At 34.1% G+C, this 22,790-nt stretch overlaps 1 pseudogene; it reads left to right on the forward strand.

Moving 5' to 3' along the window:
• The first annotated feature begins 1,401 nt into the window (after nucleotides 1-1,401).
• LOC108458655 (receptor-like protein 7) lies at nucleotides 1,402-9,356 on the forward strand (annotated as a pseudogene).
• The last annotated feature ends 13,434 nt before the right edge of the window (nucleotides 9,357-22,790 follow it).

Consider the following 22,790-nt stretch of genomic DNA (forward strand, 5'->3'; position numbering starts at 1 on the left):
TTTTGGGGTTTCAATTTTTTCTCGTTGAACCTAAATAACCAAATATCCCTTTAAATTTCAAAACATATGAATTTTAAATAATAAAGGTAATATTCTGTGTTTGGAGATTTTAGAGATCGTGCCCTAATGTGTTGGGTTTCGATTTTCTTCGTTTGACTCAAATGATCGAATAACTTTTTGAAATTAAAACGCATGAATTTTGAAAATCAAAGGACAAGCTTATTCTCGAGATTTTAAAATGTTGTGTCCTAACTTACTGGATGTGACATTTTATTACTTCGAGACAAGAAGGTCTTTAACATCCGTTTCGATTTACGCAAGCAAATTTTTCGTAAAGACTCAACATTAAAAAAGAGAGGATCGTATTTTTAATTCTTTTCGAGTTTTTAAATTTCGACATTAAGATTTTAATTTATCAATTAGGTACCAATTTTGGGCGTTACGAGGGTGCTAATCCTTCCTCGTACGTAACCGACTCCCGAACCCGTTTTCTCAAATTTCGTAGACCAAAATCATTGTTTTAGTAAATCGAAGTATTTTATTCAAATGACTAAATTTTTAGGTGATCCGATCACACCTAAGTAAAAATTATTGGTGGCGACTCCCATTTTCGTTTTCGTTTTCAAAACCAAAGTCGACTCCGTTTTCCAAAAAAATGGTTTCGACACTTAAAATATGTAAAAGTTTAATAATGTGACACAATCTCAAAGTGTCAAGTTAAATCCAAGTTAATGAATTAAAATGGACTTATTTATTAAATTTTAAATACAAAAGTGATCGGGAAAAAAAACAAATATTAAAGTGGACCTAATTACTAAGGTTAGATAAAAAAATTATTTGATTTATGTTTGAAAATTTCATCCATGTAAAACAGTTAAGAGTTTGAATGTTTAACCCACAAAGCCAAGAAACAGTTAAAAAAGTACAAAGAAAATTAATTGAGGGGCAGCTTAATTTCATGCACTCATAACTGGTTCCGAACTGAAGCTTGGCGTGAATATGGGGATGGTATGATTTGCATTCATTAATTCCAATCAAGTCTTTGGTTTGATTTTTCCAAGTTAGCTGAAACTTCCAACATAACAGCTTTGAGCCAACGTCTTCATGAAAATAACACTACAGAAAATCTAATAGAAAAACATGTCTTATGCAGAAGAAAAGTCCACAACTAACAATAATATACACAAAGAATGTAGCTTTATCATTAACGAAATCTTACATTCAGATATTACTCGATTCAAACACCAATAGTTCGCAAAGAAAGAAGCAAAACAAGCAAAGCAACTTCCTGTAAGATGGACGTTAAAGACTGGCCGGTCACTACTCACTAGTCAGGCCTTTCAGGGGAAAAGAGAGATTTGATTGATCTGCTCAAAATTGTCTTCCATTGTCCTCACACAAATGAGGACTTCAGCAATGGTTTCATGGCTCTTCTTCTATTCAAATGTTGCAACTGTTTTCCACATTAAGGTTTTTTCAGTTTCTGGTCAATGTCAAAGCAATCAGCAAGAGTTGCTGCTCGGATTGAAAAATAGCCTCAATTCTTCATCATCTGAGAAGTTGGTGAAGTGGGATCAATACACGGATTGCTGTTCTTGGGACGGTATAACCTGCGATGCAGATGGTCAGGTTATTGGACTTGACTTGAACAACCAATCGACTTCTGGAGCAATTGATGAGTCAAATAGTCTTTTCCATCTTCTTCATCTTCAGCAACTTAATTTGGATTATAACAGTTTCAAATCCACGTTTCCTTCAGAGTTTGAAAATTTAGCAAATTTGAGGTATCTTAATTTGTCAAATGCAGGCTTCACTGGGCAAATTCTGGTTGAGATTTCATACATGACAAAGTTGGTTATTCTTGATTTGTCAAAATCATGGCTTCGTGATATTGGATCACTGAAACTCAAGAAGCCAAATTTAGTGATGCTTGTTCAGAACCTCACACGGCTACAGAATCTCTATCTTGAAGGAATAAATATAGCAGCAGACAGAAATAAGTAAAGCTAGGCTTTATCATCTTCACTGCCTGATCTGCAAGTGTTGAGCATGAGCGGCTGTCATCTTTCAGGACCTATTAATCCTTCCCTTGCCAAGCTTAAGTCTCTCTCAATTATTCGTTTAGACATCTACAATTTGTTTGGTCCATTCCCAAAATTCTTTGCAGAATTTCAAAATTTGACTTCCTTGCATCTTGGTGGGAATAACTTGAGTGGAAGTGCACCAAAAGAAATTCTACAGGCACCGAAATTACAGTCTCTTGATTCGACTTTCAACAAATTGCTCCAAGGTTCTTTTCTACGGTTTCCTCTATATGCATCTCTTCAGTCACTGCTAGTTGGTGACACAAATTTTGGGGGGCAGTTACCAGAATCTATCCGCAACCTCGGGCAATTGACAAGAATAGAGTTGACGAATTGCAAGTTCAATGGGCCACTACCTAAAACACTGGAGAAACTTACACAGCTAGTCTATCTGGATTTTTCCTCCAATAATTTCTCTGGTCCAATTCCATCATTCACAACGTCAAAAGCCCTTATATACCTAAACCTTGCTGGAAATCAGTTAAATGGCTCTATTCTTTCCACGAATTGGTCAAGCCTTCTGAATCTTGTAAGCCTTGACTTAACACGAAACTCTTTCAGTGGAACTGTGTCAAGATCACACGAGTAATAGAATCCAACTCATAATTTTTTTCATACTCATTATTGTGAAAATACATGCATTTAATAGAGATAGATGTTAACTAACTTGACAGTTGATAACAACCTTAGCTAACTAACTAACTACTGACTTCTTATCTCTAACATGCCCCGAGCTTGTTCCTTCCTCTGCCATCACTAGCACTCTACTGGTTGACACTCGAAGTTGACTTCGAAACTTGTTGAAAAAATTTGCTGCTAACGGTTTAGTCAGTATGTCTGCAACCTGTTCCTGACTTGGTACATAACCCACCTGAAAAAAGACCTTGAGCAACTTTCTCCCTTACAAAGAAGAGATCCAATTCAACGTGTTTAAATTTTGAGTGCAACACTGGATTTCCTGCTACTGCCACAGTTGCTGAACTATCACACCACACAAGAGCTTTACCGCGAAGAGAAACTCCTAGTTCAGTTAACAATGTCTGGATCCATATCATCTCAGCAATAACATGGGTGAGGCTTCAGATTCACCTCGGCGATCGATCGGAGCGATCGCTACTTTTCGGAGCTCCAGGAGATTGGACTCCCTCCAAGAAAGAAGCAGTAACCGAATGTGGACCGGCGATCATTAATGTCAGACCCCCAGCTGGCATCAGAAAATCCTTCAAGTAAAAGCTTCGAGTTCTTTGTAAAATGTAATCCATGATCCAAGGTCCCATGCAAATAACGCAAGATTCTCTTGACTGCTTTGAAGTGCACATCCAAAGGGTTGTGCATAAACTGGCACACTTTGTTAACCACAAAAGCAATATCAGGTCTGGTAATAACCACGTACTGCAACGCCCCAACAATGCTCCTGTACAAAGAAGCATTTTCAACAGGTTGGCCTTCAGTGGCTGACAATTGGCATGTCGTGATCATAGGCATAGGTCTAGCTTTAGACCCTTCCATAGAAGCCCCTCGCAACAGATCCAGTATATACTTTCCTTGGCTAAGAAAAATACCAGTGGTGGTGTACTGGACTTCGATACCAAGAAAGTAGTTAAGTTGGCCAAGATCTTTCAAAAAAAATTGATCATCAAGCTTCTGTACAAACTAATCTATAGCTTGATTGTTGTTTCCAGTAACTATAATATCGTCGAAATAGACTAAAACATACATGAGCTGGGAACCCAATTTAGAAACAAATAAAGAAGTGTCAGCTTTAGAGGCAACAAACCCTGTATCAACTAAGAACTCCTTGAGCTTATGAAACCAAGCCTGAGGGGCTTGCTTGAGGCCATATAGTGCTTTCCTTAAACGACACACCAGCGGTTGACCATTGTCCCCAAGTTGCTCAAACCCTGGTAGCTGCACCATATATATTTCTTCCTGTAAATCACCATTCAGGAAGGTATTGTTGATGTCGACCTGATGAAGAGACCACCCCATTGAAACCGCAAGAGCTAGCACCACACGGACCGTTGTTGGCTTGACAACAGGCCTAAAAGTGTTCCGTGTCAACACCAGCCTCTTAGAGATAACCCTTGACCACTAACCGACCTTTGTACCGAGCGACAGACCCATCAGCATTTCATTTAATCTTAAAGATCCACTTACAACCCACTGTTTTCCTGCCAGCAGGTAGAGGCACAAGATCCCAAGTGTGGTTCGTAAGTAGAGCAGTGTACTCAGTGTGAGCAGCTGCTGTCCAGGCAGGGCTTTGAAATGCTTCAACGATGGAAGTAGGCTCATGAGCAGTAATAACTGAAGTGAATAATCATGGCTTAAAAATCCCACTTTTGGACCTAGTTTGCATCGGATGTGTATTAGTACGAGGCTGAACATGCCCAGTAGAAGAGGAAGAGCAAGGTTCAGAGGTAGGCGAGCAAGGGTGACTAGAAGCAGATTGTTGTACTGGAGAGTCCACTCGAGACTGTGATTGACCAATACCAAGGCTAGAAGCAGATTGTTGGATAAAAGAGTCCACTCGAGTCTGTGGTTGAGCAACACCGTCCACATGTACTGAATGTGCTGAGAGACCATGTTCCTCAAGGGTCGAGAGAGCAAGCTCCTCATGTATCGAAGGACCATGTTCTAGAGACGAGGAACTTGGAGGCATTAAAGAAGAACCTTGAATCACCACAGAAAAGGGAGACCGATGAGGAACCCTTTGAGCTGACTGTTCAAAGGAGAACGCAGTTTGATAGGGAAAAAGAGCCTCATAAACACCCGACCATGCTTGTCAAGACACTGATACCCTTTGTGGTTGGGTCCAAAGCCAAGAAAAGTACAGAGACTGGACCAAAATTGTAGTTTGTTGGGATGATAAGGCCTCAACCAGGGGTAACAGGCACAGCCAAAAACTTTAACATGTGAGTAGGTCGGTTTGACTTTGTATAGCATTTCATAGGGATTTCGCTGCTGTAGAATAGGTGTTGGTAATCTATTTATCAGGTGAACAGCATGCGTAAAAGCATACGACCAAAATTTCAGAGGTAAACCTGCTTGAGCAAGAAGAGTCAGTCCCATGTTAACGATCTGACGATGCTTCCGTTTAACAGCCCCATTTTGCTCAGAAGTGTGAGGGCAAGTGACCCTATGTTGAATGCCAAAACGGGCAAGTTCCCTAGATAACGAACGATATTCTCCTCCCCAGTCAGATTGAAACATTTTAATGAAACCACCAAATTGAACTTGGACTATCTGTTTGAACTGTAGAAAACACTGAAACACATCTGCCTTTGACCGCAGAAAATAAACCCAGGTGTATCGACTGTACATATCTACAAAGGCAACATAGTAGACAAAACCATTTGATTGAACATGAGAAGGACCCCAAACATCGAATTCTACTAATTCAAAAGGTGTTGAGTACACTGTGCTAGAAACTTTAAAAGACAGCCTATGGGCTTTGCCAAACTGACAAGCTGAGCAAACATTCAGCATATTTTTTCTACTAAACGGAATATTACAGTCTCGCAAAACAACCCCAAGCACATTGGGACAGGGGTGCCCAAGTCTTTTGTGCCACAGATCAGTAGAAGAGAAAACTCGAGCTGCACCCAAGAACGTCGAGGTGGGTTGTGAAGGCACACCAGATGAGGAAGGAGACGAGTTGGACACGTCGAACCTGTAAAGACCATCACGCATGTGGCCCACTAGGAGTGTTTTCTTTGTCTTTATATCCTTCATATAACACAAGAATGGGTGAAATTCAAAATACACCGCATTATCTCTGGTAAACTAACCAACAGAAAGTAAATTTTTACAAACAGTAGGAACATGGAGAACATTTTGAACCCGCAGTAGCCTAAAACCAGCCAACAGACTGGCAGATCCTATATTAACAATAGAGATAGAATCACCATTTCCCATGGACACATAACTCGTACCTGCATAGGGAGCAACATTCGTAAGAGTTGTTATATCTGGTGTGATATAGTTTGTAGCTCCAGAATCAGGATACCATCCTTGATCAGAATCTAGAGGAAATGAAGGTTGAGAAGAAGGCTACCAACAGGAGTTACATTTACGAGAACAAGATCGTGTAGAGGAGCCATCCTGATCTTGAAACTGATGGCAATTAACAGACACTTGCTGGTTGGAGTCGACCCCTGAAAAGGTCTCATCGAAACGATGATAACAGGTCTGAACTAAGTGACCGATCTTGCCACAGAGTTGACACTGAAGCTTAGAGCGAGACCAGCCACGACTACTCACACGGCCCCTGCCACGAGACCAACCACGACCATGACCCCGATGACCAGGCTTATACTCCTGTTGGTAGTGATTTGAAGTCCCAGTATGTGTTGAATTTCCATCAGCGGCTTGTTTGAGATGAGAAGCCAGATTTGCTTGGAACGGTGTCTCTGTTAGAAGAGCTAGTTATCGTGACTCGCAGTCAATTAACATATCAGTTAAGAGTTCAAGTTATACTGGTGTCGCCGAGGCAAAAATTCGAATAGATTCATATTCCATCAAGAGACCAGCTAAAATTATACTGACCTATTCTTGTTCAGATATCGGACTGCCAGCAGTAATCAGGCTATCACACAACATTTTCACCTTGGCCAAGTAGTCTTTTACTGAAAGATTTGCCTTCTTGACAGAATACAAGGCATGGTGCATACTAGAAATTTTAACAGTAGACTTCACACTAAAACGTCGTTCAATGACTGTCCAAACTTCAAAACTGGTCTTGGCCATCGTGAGATATACCAAGATTTCATCAGTTATAGTAGAAAGCAACCAAGAGGCTAGAAATTTGTCTTGCTTTTTATAGAGAAGAAACAACGGATTAGGAACAGACTGTCCATCAGGTCCAGGAATAAGAGGAGAAGGAACAGAAATGGTACCAAGAACATATCCTTCAAGCTCATACCCCTCAAGAATGAGTAAAATTTGATGTTTCCACAGCAAGTAGTTTTGTTCACTAAGCTTGACCGTATCATGTTTCGAGAAATATTGAACATTCGACTAAGATTGAGAAGTCTGACCTTGCGAAGCAGTATTCGACGAGTGATGAGATGTGGCACTGGAATATAGGGTTTCAGTCTCCATGAATGAAGTAATAAAACGCAGTTGGGAGAAAAAAAAAAGATTATGCCAAGAACTCATTGGCTCTTGATACCATGTCAAGATCACATGAGTAAAAGAATCCAACTCATAATTCTTTTCATACTCATTACTGTGAAAATACATGCATTTAATAGAGATAGATGTTAACTAACTTGACAGTTGATAACAACCTTAGCTAACTAACTAACTACTGACTTCTTATCTCTAACAAACTGTCCCACCAACTCTGTTTTAGAGTCAATCCTTGAGGGAAATCTACCTTCCACAAAATCAGTTTATTGGTGGATTCAGTGAGGTCAAAGGTGAATTTTCTTCACTACTTGAAGTCATTGATCTAAGCCGAAATAGGTTACAATGGCCATTTCTAATATTTTTATTTGAAATCCAAGGTCTCCACGAGCTGTCACTTTCTTGTAACAAGTTCAGTGGCTTAATACCACGGAGTGTATTTCACAAACTGAAGAATCGTACTGTTCTTGATCTTTCATATAATAACCTACCTTTTGACTCAAGTTTTATTAATCTTTCGTTGCCTCCTTTCCTCCCCAACTTGGCCATATTGAATTTGGCATCTTGCAACTTGACTAAATTCCCAGATTTCTTGAAAAACCTATCCATTTTAGACCACTTAGACCTTTCAAACAACAGGATTCATGGGAAAATACCGAGTTGGATTTGGAAAACTTAATACCTTAGTTACCTAAATCTTTCTTTGAACTTCCTTGTAAAATTTGAAAGACCTTCGTACATAACTTCACCTCTGGCTGTAATTGACCTTCATGGCAATCAACTTCAGGGGCAAAAACCAATTTTTCCACCAAAAGTTGTTTATCTGGATTACTCAAGCAACAATTTCAGCTCAGTTTTACCACATTAGATTGGTGAATTTCTACAGCTTGATTGTTTCTTCTCTTTCTCAAGAAACAACTTTCACGGGAGCATTCCTAAGTCCATATGTCAAGGTTCATCTCTTCTAGTACTTGATCTGTCTAATAATTCCCTAAGCAGGCCAGTTCCTGAATGCCTGATTCAAATGAGTGTGTCTCTTGGAGTACTGAATCTAAAGCGAAACAATCTCAGCAGCAATATTCCTGACACATTTCCAGAAAACTGTGTGTTACAAACTCCAGATCTGAATCGAAACCGACTGGGCGAAAAGGTTCCAAAATTTTTGGTTAAGTGCAGAATGTAGGAGTATTAGACCTTGGGAACAATCAAATTGACGACACTTTTCATTGTCATTTGAAGAGCACATCGAGGTTGCGTGTTCTTGTTTTGAGATCCAACAAATTTAAAAGAGACGTTAATTGTCGAGAGAACATCACCTGGCCTATGCTTCAGATTATTGATTTGGCTTCTAACTCTTTTGGTGGTAAACTACCACATGGATTGTTGATGACCTGGAATACTATGATGACAGAAAAGGATGAACCTTATTCAGAAATCCTCCACTTCCAATTCCTGAAACTCAGTGAACTCTCTTTTCTGGATTCAATGACAGTTACCATGAAAGGTCTAGAGTTGGAGCTGGTGAAAATCCTAACCATCTTCACCTCCATTGACTTTTCTTCCAACAAATTTGAAGGGCCTATACCCGAAGCTATAAGGGATTTCAGAGTATTATACTTGCTTAACTTCTCAAATAATGCTCTCACGGGCACAATCCCGTCATTTTTAGGAAACTTGCTGAAGCTAGAGGCCTTAGACCTTTCAAGCAACCATCTAATTGGGCAGATTCCTCTGCAGCTAGCAAACTTAAATTTCTTATCATTCCTCAATCTCTCCAACAATGAATTGATAGGAAAGATCCCATTAGGTACTCAAATTCAGTCATTTCCAGAAGCTTCGTTTGAAAACAATGCAAGATTATGCGGACTTCTTTTGAAGGCACCATGTGAATCCCCTGCAGTTACAAAAGTCGACCCTTCAAATCCCAGGACTGGTAACCATATCAATTGGAATTTGATAAGTGTTGAGATAGGATTTGTCATTTGTCTAAGAGCTGGCATTGTTCCTCTTATGTTTTGGAAGAGATGGAGGATATAGTATTCCAAGCGCATTGATCGTGTTCTTTTCAAGTTTTTCCCTAAGCTGGACCACAGAAACAGAAATCATAGGACAATAGCTCACTGGATCCAAGGAAGAAGGCTATAGTAATAATAAAGAGCATCGAAGGATGTGGGTTTGGAAAAATAAGAAGCGGCTTCACCCAACTGGCTGAAACCCTTGTATGACTGCACCATGCACTACATAAGAAGGTTCATCAGAATCAGTACACTTGTATGCATGAAAATAAATAGGGAAACTCTCCCTAATTGTTCCTGTAGCTGTTGTGTTTTGATTCCTCGTAATCTTTAGATGTACTTCAGTCTTGTTTGTAACCATTTACCTCTTTAAATAGAAGTATCTATCAATGAAATCAGATATAAGATCAGCTAATATGAAACTTGTTTTTATAAGTTCCCTTGGCTCCCATGGTGATAAGTTGATAGAAAACTTGATGCCTCCCTTCTCTTTGGATACTCGATGAACCCTAGCTGAGTGCAGAGGCGGAGGTCGCTTCATTAAATGGCCGGTAAAGATTTAACCGTCTACACTGTTATATGACCCGACCTAGATTTCAACAGTGATGGATTAATTGGACTTGGGTCGAAATTTACAACGATACTTTCCAAACGATCCAAGAAAATATACAATGCTAAAATTACAATTTTGTTTATCTCAAATTTTATTATTATTCAATTTTGACCTCTCCACTAATGGCATATTTACAGCTTAACCTCTCTAGGAATCGTAAAATTTTTAAGTTGATACAATAACAAAATTATATTTTAATCTTTTTAAAATTTTATAATTTAATTCTTGATTTCCAAAAAAAAAAAAAGTTATGGCTTCCCCCAGTCACTAACTATAAGTTATGAATTGCTGATCGTCAAATTAAATGCGTTTCCATTTTTCAAATAAACTTCCATTTCCCAACACTTGAATTTCATGCTTCTTTGCACTACAGAACAGTTGCTATATTTTAGTTATGAATTGCTGATCATCATATCAAATGCATTCTCGAGTCAGCGTCCGATCAAATTTAATCGAATTTAATGAAAAATTTGAAGTTAATTGAGTTGACAAGTCCTATTTTATCATTCTAACTCGAATTGAAATTTTTCTGAATCAAGTCGAGTGAAATGAAATTTGAGTCGAGCCAAATCGAGTGAAATTATTCAAGTTATATTAAAACATTAAACATGTCAAATTAAAATGTTATTATAATATAATTAATTCCATGTTAGAGCATATAAATTACAAACCATATTTCAAAGCAAAAACTAAAAATAATATACTTATTTAGGTCCCAAAATTATTATATTAGGAAATTTTAAATTTTAACATTATATATTATTTATATATTTTTAAAAATTATAATTTTTAAAATACAAATTTTGAAATTTTTATAAATATTTTAAATTTTAAAAATTGTTTTGGATTTTTAAAATTATTTTGATTTTATTTTGTAATTTTTTTGGAAGAGACCAATTTGCTCATTTTCAAAATTGACAGGGAATAAAGAGATATTTACACAAATCTGTTATTTGAATTATTCGAATTGTCAAATTCAACTCGACTCAAACTTAAAACTTAAATTACTTATTCGAGTTAACTCAAATAACTCGATTCAATTAATTTAAAATTTAAATTTTTTCTTATTTTTTTTGAATCCACTCTCACTCATTTACACAAATCTATTATTTGAATTATTCGAATTGTCAAATTCAACTAGACTCAAACTTGAAACCTAAATTACTTATTCGAGTTGACTCAAATAGCTCGATTAAATTAATTTAAAATTTAAAATTTTTTTTATTTTTTTGAATCCACTCCCACCCCTACATTTATGTTAGGTTCAAAGTTCCAAGTTTGAACTTGCAAGTTTGGTTTTTATTTTATATTTGAGTTTATTGAGCTGTTATTTTCATGGGCAATGGTAGTTATTACTTCCCTTACAGTGAGCGCTCAATTGAATTGAGTCAAATTGAGTAAAAAAATTTGAATTGATGAGTCTTATTTTATTATTTTAATTCAATTTGAAATTTTTTGAATTAAGTCAAGTTGAATTAAATGAAATTATTCGAGTTAATTTAAAAATTAAACATTTCAAATTAAAATTTTATTACAAGATAACTAATTACATGTTAGAGCACCTAAATTTAAAATCATATAAATTTGGAAAAAATTCAAAGAAAAATAATAATAATAATAATAATAATAATAATAATAATAATAATAATAATAAGATACTTATGATAAATCAAATCATTAATTAACTTATTTAGGTCCCAAAATTATTATTTTAGAAAATTTTAAAATTTTAACTTTCTTTATATATTATTTAGAATTTTATATTTTTAAAAATATAAAATTTGGAATTTTATAAATATTTTGAATTTTGAAAATTAATTTGATTTTTTTGTAATTTTTGTTGAGAGAGACCAATTTGCTTATTTTCAAAATTGACAAAGACTAAAGGGGTATTTATTTCAATCTGTTATTCAACTTATTCAAATTGTAAAGTTCAACTCGACTCAAACTCAAAACTCGAATAACTCGATTCGATTAATTCGAAATTCAATTTTTTTTCGATTTCTTCGAATCAAATCGAATTAAGTTTTGCTCACCCATAATTTCCCCATTACACTCTACTAATTTCTATACAGAAAATCATTCATGATCAATCCTATAACTTTTTGGTCAAATTCTACTATTAGTTCTTATACTACGCATAAAATTTAGATTTGGTTCTTATTATCACATGTGAAATCCTGTATCAATTTATTATTTTCACATAATACTTGCAAAAAACACTGTCATTATAATGACTAATGTTAAAGTCAAGATATAAATTTTAAAATTAAAAAAATACACGAACTAAATTTGACCAATTTGAAAAGTATAAGAATTAAATGATAAATTCATAATTTATATGTAAGACAAATTAATAATAAAATTTGACCTAACTTTTTCATTCCGTAATTAATTCACCTACTGAAATGAAGTGAAAGAGTGATGGAGATCTTTCGATGAAAGACAAAAGAAATGCAAGAATGCATATCATTAAAGAAAAGTAATACTTGTTAATTTAAATCTTATATTACTTAAAAATATGCAAAATAAATTATTCTTTATGAATAAATAAGTAAACTAAGTGCCAAGCCCTTTGAATTAAGCCTATTGATATTTCTAATGCAACACAAAATTATACCAATTATTTAACAACTTTAGACATAAAAACCTCCATGAAAATGTGTCACGTCTCAAAACTCTATTATATAATTATTTTCCATACATATATAATATTTTATAAATGCAATTTTATTGTGTATCATCCAAGTCTTAGAAGAATATATTGAGACATATTTTTTGGTTTCATAATCGTCAAGCACAATTCCTAGTCTACATGGAAGTAACATATACTTGTTCGTCCCCTGGTTATTCAATCATATTTGAAGGTTTGTTCGAAATTTAAGAGGATTTAGGTTTTAAAATATGAGTTAGGCTCGCGCTTGAACATTCAAGGCTTGAGTCTGACTTAGCCTGATCCATTTTTAAGTTTATAATACTTTATATTATGTTTTTGTTATTGTTATATATTATGTAATTTAAAACACATTAAAAGAATAAACTTATATTAAATATATAATATTACTCTACTGTAAATATTAAAATAAGGTTAAGAGAATTATATAAAAAATTTTAATAAATAAAAATATATTAAATTATTAAATATTAAAATAAAATAAAATAAAATAATTTTTAAATTAAAAAATAAGTTTGAGAAAATGATGAAAGAAAGCAACTTTTGGACCAAGAAAAACTAAAGAAGAAAACCTGTCAAGTTTTCACAGTATGTTCACCAATAGGACAACAGTATTTCACATGAATTAAATAGGGTGAGACGAGCTTAGACTCAAACACCGGTCTTGGTTAAGCATTATAGGAAGGGCATTTGTTCTCATGGGACACATGAAGAAATTTACAAAAAAAAAAAAAAAAGAGTCAATATTCTTAGACGAACTTTACCAATAGAGTCTCAGCTATATTCTCCATTAAAAGGTTCCTTTCTAAAGCTGCTGCTGAACTCATTAAAACCCTACAGTTCTATGTTCTTTTTTTGGTTTGGTTTGGTTGAGTTAGGTGTTAATGGTCTTTTCTTAATTTAACTAAACTGGTTTACAGCATCAAAAGTCATTTACTGTTCACCAAATTTATTAGGACAAAAGAAAAAACATATAAAAGTAAAACTAACGTAGCATTTTTGTAGGCCATATGAAGAATCCGAGGAACACGGATTTGAATGTTGCGTGCTACGTCGTTTAATGCTTATAACCTCTCAATGTTGTCAAAGTTTTCAAACATTGATTACAGTCATTTCCACTTCCTTTACCGTACTTTGATTTCTTTCAGCACTTGATTCTTTGCCTGCATGAATATTACAATGTCTAATTCTGCTTTAATCTTTTTTATTTTTTACACATTTGAAATTTATTTTTTCTACTTTGAATCATTAAAATTTAGTTTTTGATTATATAGCATTTTTAAAATTTAAAAAAAAAATCACGTAACCAATTTAAAACTCCATGAAAACCATGTAAGCGTGATAAAAAAATTTTAAATTTTACTTTTCTAACAATGTTAAAAAACTTTATACCCATATATTCAAAATAAGAAACCTTATCTTTAAAACTTGTGGTCAATACTTATCCCCCTAATGGACCTACAGAATGCAAAAAATTAATTCTTTGGGCATTCTCGTAGATACCTTGATAAATAAATAAATAAATAGAAACCTTTTAATCCTACACTGAATATTTTTATTTGCTTGTTTGACTTTTTAAATATTTAATATTGACTATGTGATTAATTTTTTAATTTAAAAATGTTATATAATTTGATTTACAAGAATTCCTTCAAGGGTCTTATCAATATTAGACTTGAATTATTAAATAAATCAATAGAGTAGAGGGACTAAATTCATGAAATTAAGAGTTATATAAATTTTAAATGTTTGAAGAGTATAGGACTAAAAGCGAATTAGACCATATTAAAAGTAGAGTAGATGGACTAATACGTTATTGCTCTTGCTGCTCCTTAACACAACATTCTTACTGGGAGAATTACTCTTCGAAACGTCGCATTTTTCTCCTAAGTCTCAAAGTCATGAGTCTGGGGGTCTGATGCCTATTGGTGAGAACCTTGGTCTAGTGGAATGGGAGTTGCGGTTGGTGGAGTGGGTGTGGTGTGAGGCAAGTTACAACTTCTCATAAGCATCGGGTTGTATGGTTAAAAGGCCCAAGAGGAGTCACATTAGGCTGTTATCGAGGCATTGCAACAGCCAATGAGTCGAGGTGACTAAAGGAATAGTTCTTGTTGGTGCAGCAGGAGTTGTAGGGTTGGTGGCTAGAGTATCTTCTAGAACATTGACTAGTTGTTCTAAAGTGGGAAGAAGGACGCTTGCATATTACAGATAAGCTTTAGCAGGAATGGAGGCAGAAAGAAAGGTTTGTGTAGAGTTCAAGCCCGTAGAAATACTTGAGATAGGTGAGATGAAGGTGTTAAGTGAAGTGGAAAAGTTTACTTGTTAGTTGGGTTATTAATCTGGTTGGTTTGATCAATTGGGGTGCCACTTTGAGATTAAGAAGCCATGTTGTCCACACTAACTGCACTAATAATTGTTAATACAATATACAACAAGAGAAAAGTATGAAGGAGAGAAGGGTGGTTGCTATGGAGGTTGGTTCATCCAATCGGGGTGGAGAGCCAGAGGTTATTGATAGCAGTGGAAAAGAGAACGTAAAGGTTGAGGCTTGAAAGAGTGTTGGCATAGCGTAGGTTTAATATTCTTGAAGGGTCAACCAAATCCTTCTTTATTGTTTTTGATTTTAACGTATTGGACTTGGCATTTAACCATCATTACGGGGCACGTAGGAGGGATGTCTGTGACAAGACAGATTGTCTTTCATTTTGACTTGATGGGATAAAATAATTGAGCTCACGGGATATTTAATGACCAACAATTTTATGTTCCCAATGAAGAGTAGATCACCCATTGCTTAGGTGGTCACTCTGGAAGGATGAGTACGCAGGTGGCCTCTAAGCTTACTAGTGGCAGGCTTACAACTCAGGTGCCTTTTCGGCTTATCATGTGTATTTTGAGACGAATGTGGTATAACAATGATCAAAATTAAATTCATTATAATTATTTAGAATTAGATGCTAATTTTAAATTAAAAGTTACAAATTAGCATGCTGATTAATTATTTTAAATTTATTATTTAAAATATTTAAAAATATTTTATCTCATGGGTGGGTCACATATCTTTATTTAATCACAGGTAAAGATATGAGCTAACTTTTTAAATGCATTTAAAAATATATAAAAGTATTTTTCTAATGAATCTTAAATTGAAATTAGAGTCAACATGCACATAAACCATTTAAAAACATTATTTAAAATTTAAAATAAATAATATTTAAACAAATTTCCATTCTACTCGCTCCATTGTGAATTATAAATTGATTTAAGAATCAATATAAAGACTAATCACTTTAAATATAAAAGTACTAATAGAATTTTGTCCAAATTCACTATTGTATATTATTTAAATATTTTTGGTTTGTTCACACTTTTTTTAGAGTTGTATTTTTTTTACTTTTATTTGTCAAAATTATATATTTTGGTACCTAAAATAATAATATTAATTTTTAGTGTTTAATTTGAGTTTCAATGTTAATTTGATGAAAGTTAATTTTAATATTACTAGGTTTGAATTTTTCATGCGGTTTTAATAGAATATATTTGGTGTTAATTGTTAGTTTGTTTAATTTTACATTTAATGTTTCAAATACAGTTCGATGATTTCATCAAATCAACTCTAAAACGCGAATTAAATACTAGAAAGTTAGCGTCATTACTTTTGAGCACCTAAATATATAACTTTTGTCAAATACTAGTACTAGATTAGATAAAAAAAAATAACACAAATACAACATTAAAAAAATTGTCAAACTCATATACCAATGATGCAGTTGTAAACCAACTAAAAATCTGATTAAGGCAATTGCACCTATCAATTAATAGTATAGTTATGATAAGTAAAGATATCGTTCACGCGAAGACTAAAAAACTTCTTTCTATTATTTAATCGAATAATTAGATTGATTGATTAAAAACTAAAATTAATTAATTAAATTAACTAAAGAACTCGATAAAGAACAAATTAAGAAAATAATCGATTAACAACCAAGAAGCAAAATAATATCCATGAAAGAATTCACTTAGATTTCATCTGTTACCATCAATCTAAATTACGAAATTTCTTCACTTAGTATATTAATATCTCTCTTCAAAAATAAAAGCAACTGACTTTAGGTTGATTAACTGAAATTTCATTTAAATTAAAACCCTTATTATTGTATTAACTCGATCTATGGATTCCCCTATTAGATTTGACTTGACTCAAATTTGGTAGATTTATGTCGTCATATTTTTAGGATTGCATGCAACTCCACTCAATTACACTAGATCTACTCTTAAATAGGGTCCATTCCTCCTCTAATTTAAGGACATCAAATATGAATTAATAGTTTAGAAATATTAAATCAAGAATTAAACACGCATAATTGAGAACAAAATCTAAATCTTTATTGCGTAAAATAAAAATCAAACGACAAAATTCATTATAGGGTTCATCTCCCTAGGTACAACATCCAAAATACAATATAACCACAAAAACCAAAGAAACTTATAATAATCTCCAAAGAAATCAAAAGAGAATCTTCAACATTGATGGAAATCTACTTTAGAATCAACTTCAATTATGTTTTTCAAGTTATTTTCTAAAATATTCTATGACGGCTCACTCATATTTTCTTATTTTTGTCATATATAGGTCTTAGAATGTCTGAAAAATCCTAAAAATCGCGTTTTCCCGCTGTTTAGAGTTCAATTTACGAAATCGACACGGCTTGCTTGTTAGAATTAAGCGACTCGAATCCTTACTTAAATAAAATACAGTGGTAAAATAAAATAAAAGTAAAATCCATATAGAACTACACTTCTTTTATTTTATTTTAGAATTAGGTTTTTTAAACCTTATTAAACTCCATCTATTTTGTATTGATTAGAATAAGGTGTTTCAATCTTACTACACTCCTATTAGAATATGGCTTTACAAGCCTATAAATAGACATGGTCTATTCTTCTTGTAATCATTCGAATTCGACATAATGAATTTTCTTCTCCTCTGTCCGTGGTTTTATTCCCGAAAGGGTTTTCATGTAAAATCTGTGTGTTCTTTATTTTATTTTTATTTCACTTTTCTTTGCGATATATTTGTCATTACCGACATATTTATTTTACAAATTGGTATCAGAGCTTCTGGGTTGTTCATCTCGATTACGGTAATGACGTATTTGAATTATGAAATTTTACTGTTGGATCGTAACACCAGATTTGCGTTATGGCAGATTAAGATGCAGGCAGTTCTTGCACAGATGGACTTAGAGGAAGCTCTGATAGGGTAGATAAGATGCCTTCAACATTGACGGAGGAAAAGAAGAAGCGTAATGATCGAAAGGCGTTAACACAATTACATTTGCATTTGTCCAACGAAATTTTGCAAGATGTGATGAAAGAGAAGACCGCCGCTGGATTATGGAAGAGGCTGGAACAAATATGTATGTCAAAAACTCTAACCAGGAAGCTATATATGAAGCAACATCTTTATGCTCATCGTTTGGAGGAAGGTGCGTCTGTGCACGAACACTTAACAGTGTTCAAAGAAATTCTCTCAAACTTGGAGGCCATGGAGGTTCAGTATGATAAGGAAGATCTAGGGTTGATTGTACTTTGTTTGTTGCCCCCGTCTTATTCAACCTTTAGATATACGATTTTATATTGCCGCGAGTCTTTTATAGTTGATGAGGTTTATGATTCTTTGACTTCGTATGATAAGATAAAGCATCTTGTGGTTAAAACGGACTCTCAGAGAGAGGGTCTCATTGTTCGTAGGAGACAAGATCGGAATGCTGATGATGATCGTGAAAAGACACAAGAACAGAATTCTCGCGGTAAATCTAAGGGTAGATCGAAGTCTTCAAACAGAGGCAAAACTTGTAACTTTTACAAGGAGAAATGACATATTAAATCTGAGTGCTATAAGCTACAGAATAAAATCAAAAGGGAGGCTGCGAATCAAAAGAGAAAACAATAAAAAAATTTCAATGAAGCTGATGTTGTAGAAGACTACAGCGATGGTGAACTTCTAGTCACTTCTGTCAACAATTCTAAAGTGAACAATGAGTGGATCCTTGATTCAGGCTGTACCTTCCACATAAGTCCCAATCGGGATTGGTTTACAACTTCGAAATAGTGTCTGAAGGTGTTGTTTTGATGGGAAATAATACTTTGTATAAAATTATAGGTGTTGGAACAATTAAAGTTAAGATGTTTGACAGAGTTGTCAGAACACTTAGTGACGTGTAACATGTTCCAGAGTTGAAGAGAAATTTAATTTCGTTGAGTACTCTTAATTCAAAAGGGTACAAATACACAACTGAAAGTGGGGTTTTGAAGATTTCCAAAGATTTCCTTGTCGTGATGAAATGGTAGAGAAAGACTGCAAAGTTATATGTTTTGCAGGGTTCTACTGTTACTGGTGATGCAGCTGTCACTTCCTCTTCCTTGTAAGATGATGATATTACTAAACTTTGGCATATGCGCTTAGGGCATATAAGTGAGAATGACATGTCAGAATTGAGAAAAAAAGAGGACTTCTTGATTGGCAAAGAATTTGCAAACTGAAGTTCTGTGAGCACTGCATTTTTGGGAAGCAAAAGAGAGTTTGATTCACCAAAGAAATCCATAACACGAAGGGAATGTTAGAGTATATTCATTCTGATCTGTGGGGGCCATTCAAAGTGCCTTGGAGAGGTGGAGCTAATTATATACTAACTTTTATTGATGATTTTTTCAGAAAAGTTTAGGCGTTCTCCCTGAAGTAGAAAAGTGATGTATTTACCACATTTAAGTCTTGGAAAACTATGATTAAAAAACAGACAGGAAAATAAATAAAATACCTCTGCACAGATAATGGCTTAGAGTTTTATTCTGATGAGTTTAATAAATTATGCAAGTCAGAAGGGATCGTGAGACACTTGACAGTTTGTCATACTCCATAACAAAAAGGTGTTGTAGAACAAATGAATAAAACGGTCATGGAGAAAGTTCGATGTATGTTGTCAAATGCCAACTTACCAAAGTCGTTTTGGGCAGAAGTAGCCTTTACTGCATGTTTATTGATCAACCGATCTCCATCCGTTGCGATTGAGAAAAAGACTCCACAAGAGGTATGGTTTGATAATCCTGTTAATTACTCTGATTTAAAGATCTTTGGATGTCCTGCGTATGCTCATGTTGATAATGGAAAATTGGAACCGAGATCCATTAAATGTGTTTTTCTTGGTTATAAAGCTGGTGTAAAAGGGTATAAGTTATGGTGTCTTGAAAATAGAAAAGTTGTGATTAGGAGAGATATTGTTTTTTATGAAACTGCTATGCTACCTAACTTATCTCTTAAAGAATCTTCTAATAAAGAAAATCAAAAGCAAGTGGAGCATCAGTTTAATATAGAATCTATAATAGAGTCGACTCTTCAAGCCAGTACAAAAATTGAGAATAGAGTTGCTTCTTCACCACAATACTCTATCACCAAAAATAGAATTAGAAGTGAAATTAAACATTCAAAGAAGTATGCCGAGGCTAATCTAGTTACTTATGCTTTAAATGTGGCTGAAGATATAGATGCGAACCAAGAGCCATCTAATTATTCTGAGGCGGTTAGCTGTAAAGACTCAGAAAAGTGGATGTTTGCTATGCAAGAGGAGATGTAATCACTTCACAAAAATAGAACATGGGATATTGTGAAACTTCCTAAAGGTAAAAAGGTTGTTTGTTGTAAATGGGTGTTTAAAAAGAAAGAAGGAACTCTAGGAGTTGAAGAACCTAGATATAAAGTAAGGCTTGTTGCAAAAGGTTATAATCAAGTTCCAAGAGTGGACTTCACAGATGTGTTCTCCCCAGTTGTTAAGCATAGTTTGATTCGAGTTTTGCTTGGTATTGTGGCCATGCATGATTTAGAGCTTGAGCAGTTAGATGTAAAAACTGTATTTTTACATGGAGAACTTGAGGAGGATATTTACATGAAACAACCAGAGGGTTTTACAGTCTCATAAAAAGAAGATTATGTTTACTTGTTGAAAAAGTCCCTTTATGGTTTGAAACAGTCACCAAGACAGTGGTACAAGAGGTTTGATCCCTTTATGATTTCTCATGATTTCAAAAGAAGTAGTTTTGACAGTTGTGTTTACTTTAAGAAAAATAGTGATGGTTCTTTTGTGTATCTACTTCTTTATGTTGATGACATGTTGATAGCAGTAAAAGATAAATGAGAGATAAGAAAGGTCAAAGCCTAACTAAGTGAAGAATTTGAGATGAAAGATTTGGGACTAGTAAAGAAGATACTTGGTGTAAAGATACTCAGAGATAGAAAATCAAGTAAATTGTACCTAACTCAAAAGGGGTACATTGAGAAAGTTCTTTACAGGTTCAATATGCAGAGTGCTAAGCCTGTTAGTACTCCTTTAGCAGCCTATTTCAGACTTTAATCAACTTTGTCTCCATAATCAGATGATGAGATTGAGTACATGTCACATGTTCCATACTCTAGTGCAGTGGGATCTCTCATGTATGCTATAGTTTGTTCATGTCCAGATTTATCATATGCAGTCAGTGCAGTTAGCAGATACATGAAAAATCCCAGTAAAGAACATTGGAAAGCAGTTAAGTGGATTTTAAGATACTTACGAGGTACTATTGATGTTTGCTTACAGTTTGAAAGAAATAGAGATGGAGTCATTTGGTATGTTGATACTGATTTTGCTGGAGACCTTGATAGAAGAAGATCTCTCATAGGTTATGTCTTTACAATTGGAGGTTGTGCAATCAGTTGGAAAGCCACCTTGCAAACTATAGTCGCTTTGTCTATCACTGAAGCTGAGTACATGGCGATTACTGAGGCTTGTAAAGAAGCTATTTGGTTGAAGGGACTCTTTAGTGAACTCAATGAAGACCTTCAAATTAGTACAGTATTTTGTGACAGTCAGAGTGCAATCTTCTTTACAAAAGATAAAATGTTTCGTGAGAGAACAAAATAAATTGATGTTCGATATCATTTTGTTCGTGATATTATTGCTCGTGGTGATATTGTTGTGACAAAATTAATACTCATGAAAATCGTACATATATGATGACTAAGTCACTTCCTATAACTAAGTTTGAGCATTGCTTAGACTTGGTTGGTGTTCATTGTTGAAGTTAAACCCTTAAGGGGTTTTATAGAAGAGGTGGAGAACTTGTTTGTTGAGAGTTCGCGATGAAGAACTTGTTCATTGAGAATTCGTGTCAAGGTGGAGATTGTTAGAATTAAGTGACCTGAATCCTTATTTAAATAAAATACAGTGGTAAAATAAAATAAAAGTAAAATCCATATAGAACTTTCTTTTATTTTATTTTAGAATAAGGTTTTTTAAACCTTATTAAGCTCCATCCATTTTATATTGTTTAGAATAAGGTGTTTCAATTTTACTACATTCTTATTAGAATATGGCTCTACAAGCCTTTAAATAGACATAGTCTATTCCTCTTGTAATCATTTGAATTCGACATAGTGAATTTTCTTCTCCTCTACCCGTGGTTTTTTTTCCCAAAAGGGATTTTACGTAAAATTCGTATGTTCTTTTTCTTTGCAATATATTTTTCATTATCGACATATTTTTTTTACACTGCCACATGGTCGTGTGATAATCTATCGTGTGTCCAGGTCGTATGGAATGGTCTAGCCTAGTCATGTGGAATGGTCCAGCCTATGTAGCCTTTATTCCAATTTTTCAGTTTTCGCTCCTTTTGTTCCCCAATGCTCTTCTAAGTATAAAAACATGAATTTAAAGGATTAGAAGCATAAAATTCACCATTAATATCAAATAATCACCCAAAAACACATTAAGAATGAGATTAAAACATATTATTTTAGCACTTTTCAACCAATTATATTTTAAACCGATATTTTTATATTTTAATATTTTTGGTAAACAAAGTGGGATAAATTTATATAAAATCCTTAAAATAGTTAAACATAACACAAAATGAAACATAACCAATATAGAAGTATGTATACAGAAAAAAAAACATGTGAAAACCAAATTATTTATACAAAAGAAATTGTATAACATAAAAATGCTAAATTGAAAATATAACTTTTTTTCTTAATCCTTTTACTTTTTCATTGTCATTGTTTCACGTTGGGCTGAAATAGAAAGAAAAAAAGGACAGGTAGGTAGATACAATAACACATATCTACAGTGTTAGGATGTATAAAGAAAAGAATAGATGGCAGTAAGTGACAAAGAAAGGCATAAATCATGGAGTATGAAATAGAAAGTAAAGAAGGGACAGCTTAATTTCATGCCTCGTAATCA

This window comes from Gossypium arboreum, chromosome 4, assembly GCF_025698485.1.
Source record: "Gossypium arboreum isolate Shixiya-1 chromosome 4, ASM2569848v2, whole genome shotgun sequence".
NCBI lineage: Eukaryota > Viridiplantae > Streptophyta > Magnoliopsida > Malvales > Malvaceae > Gossypium > Gossypium arboreum.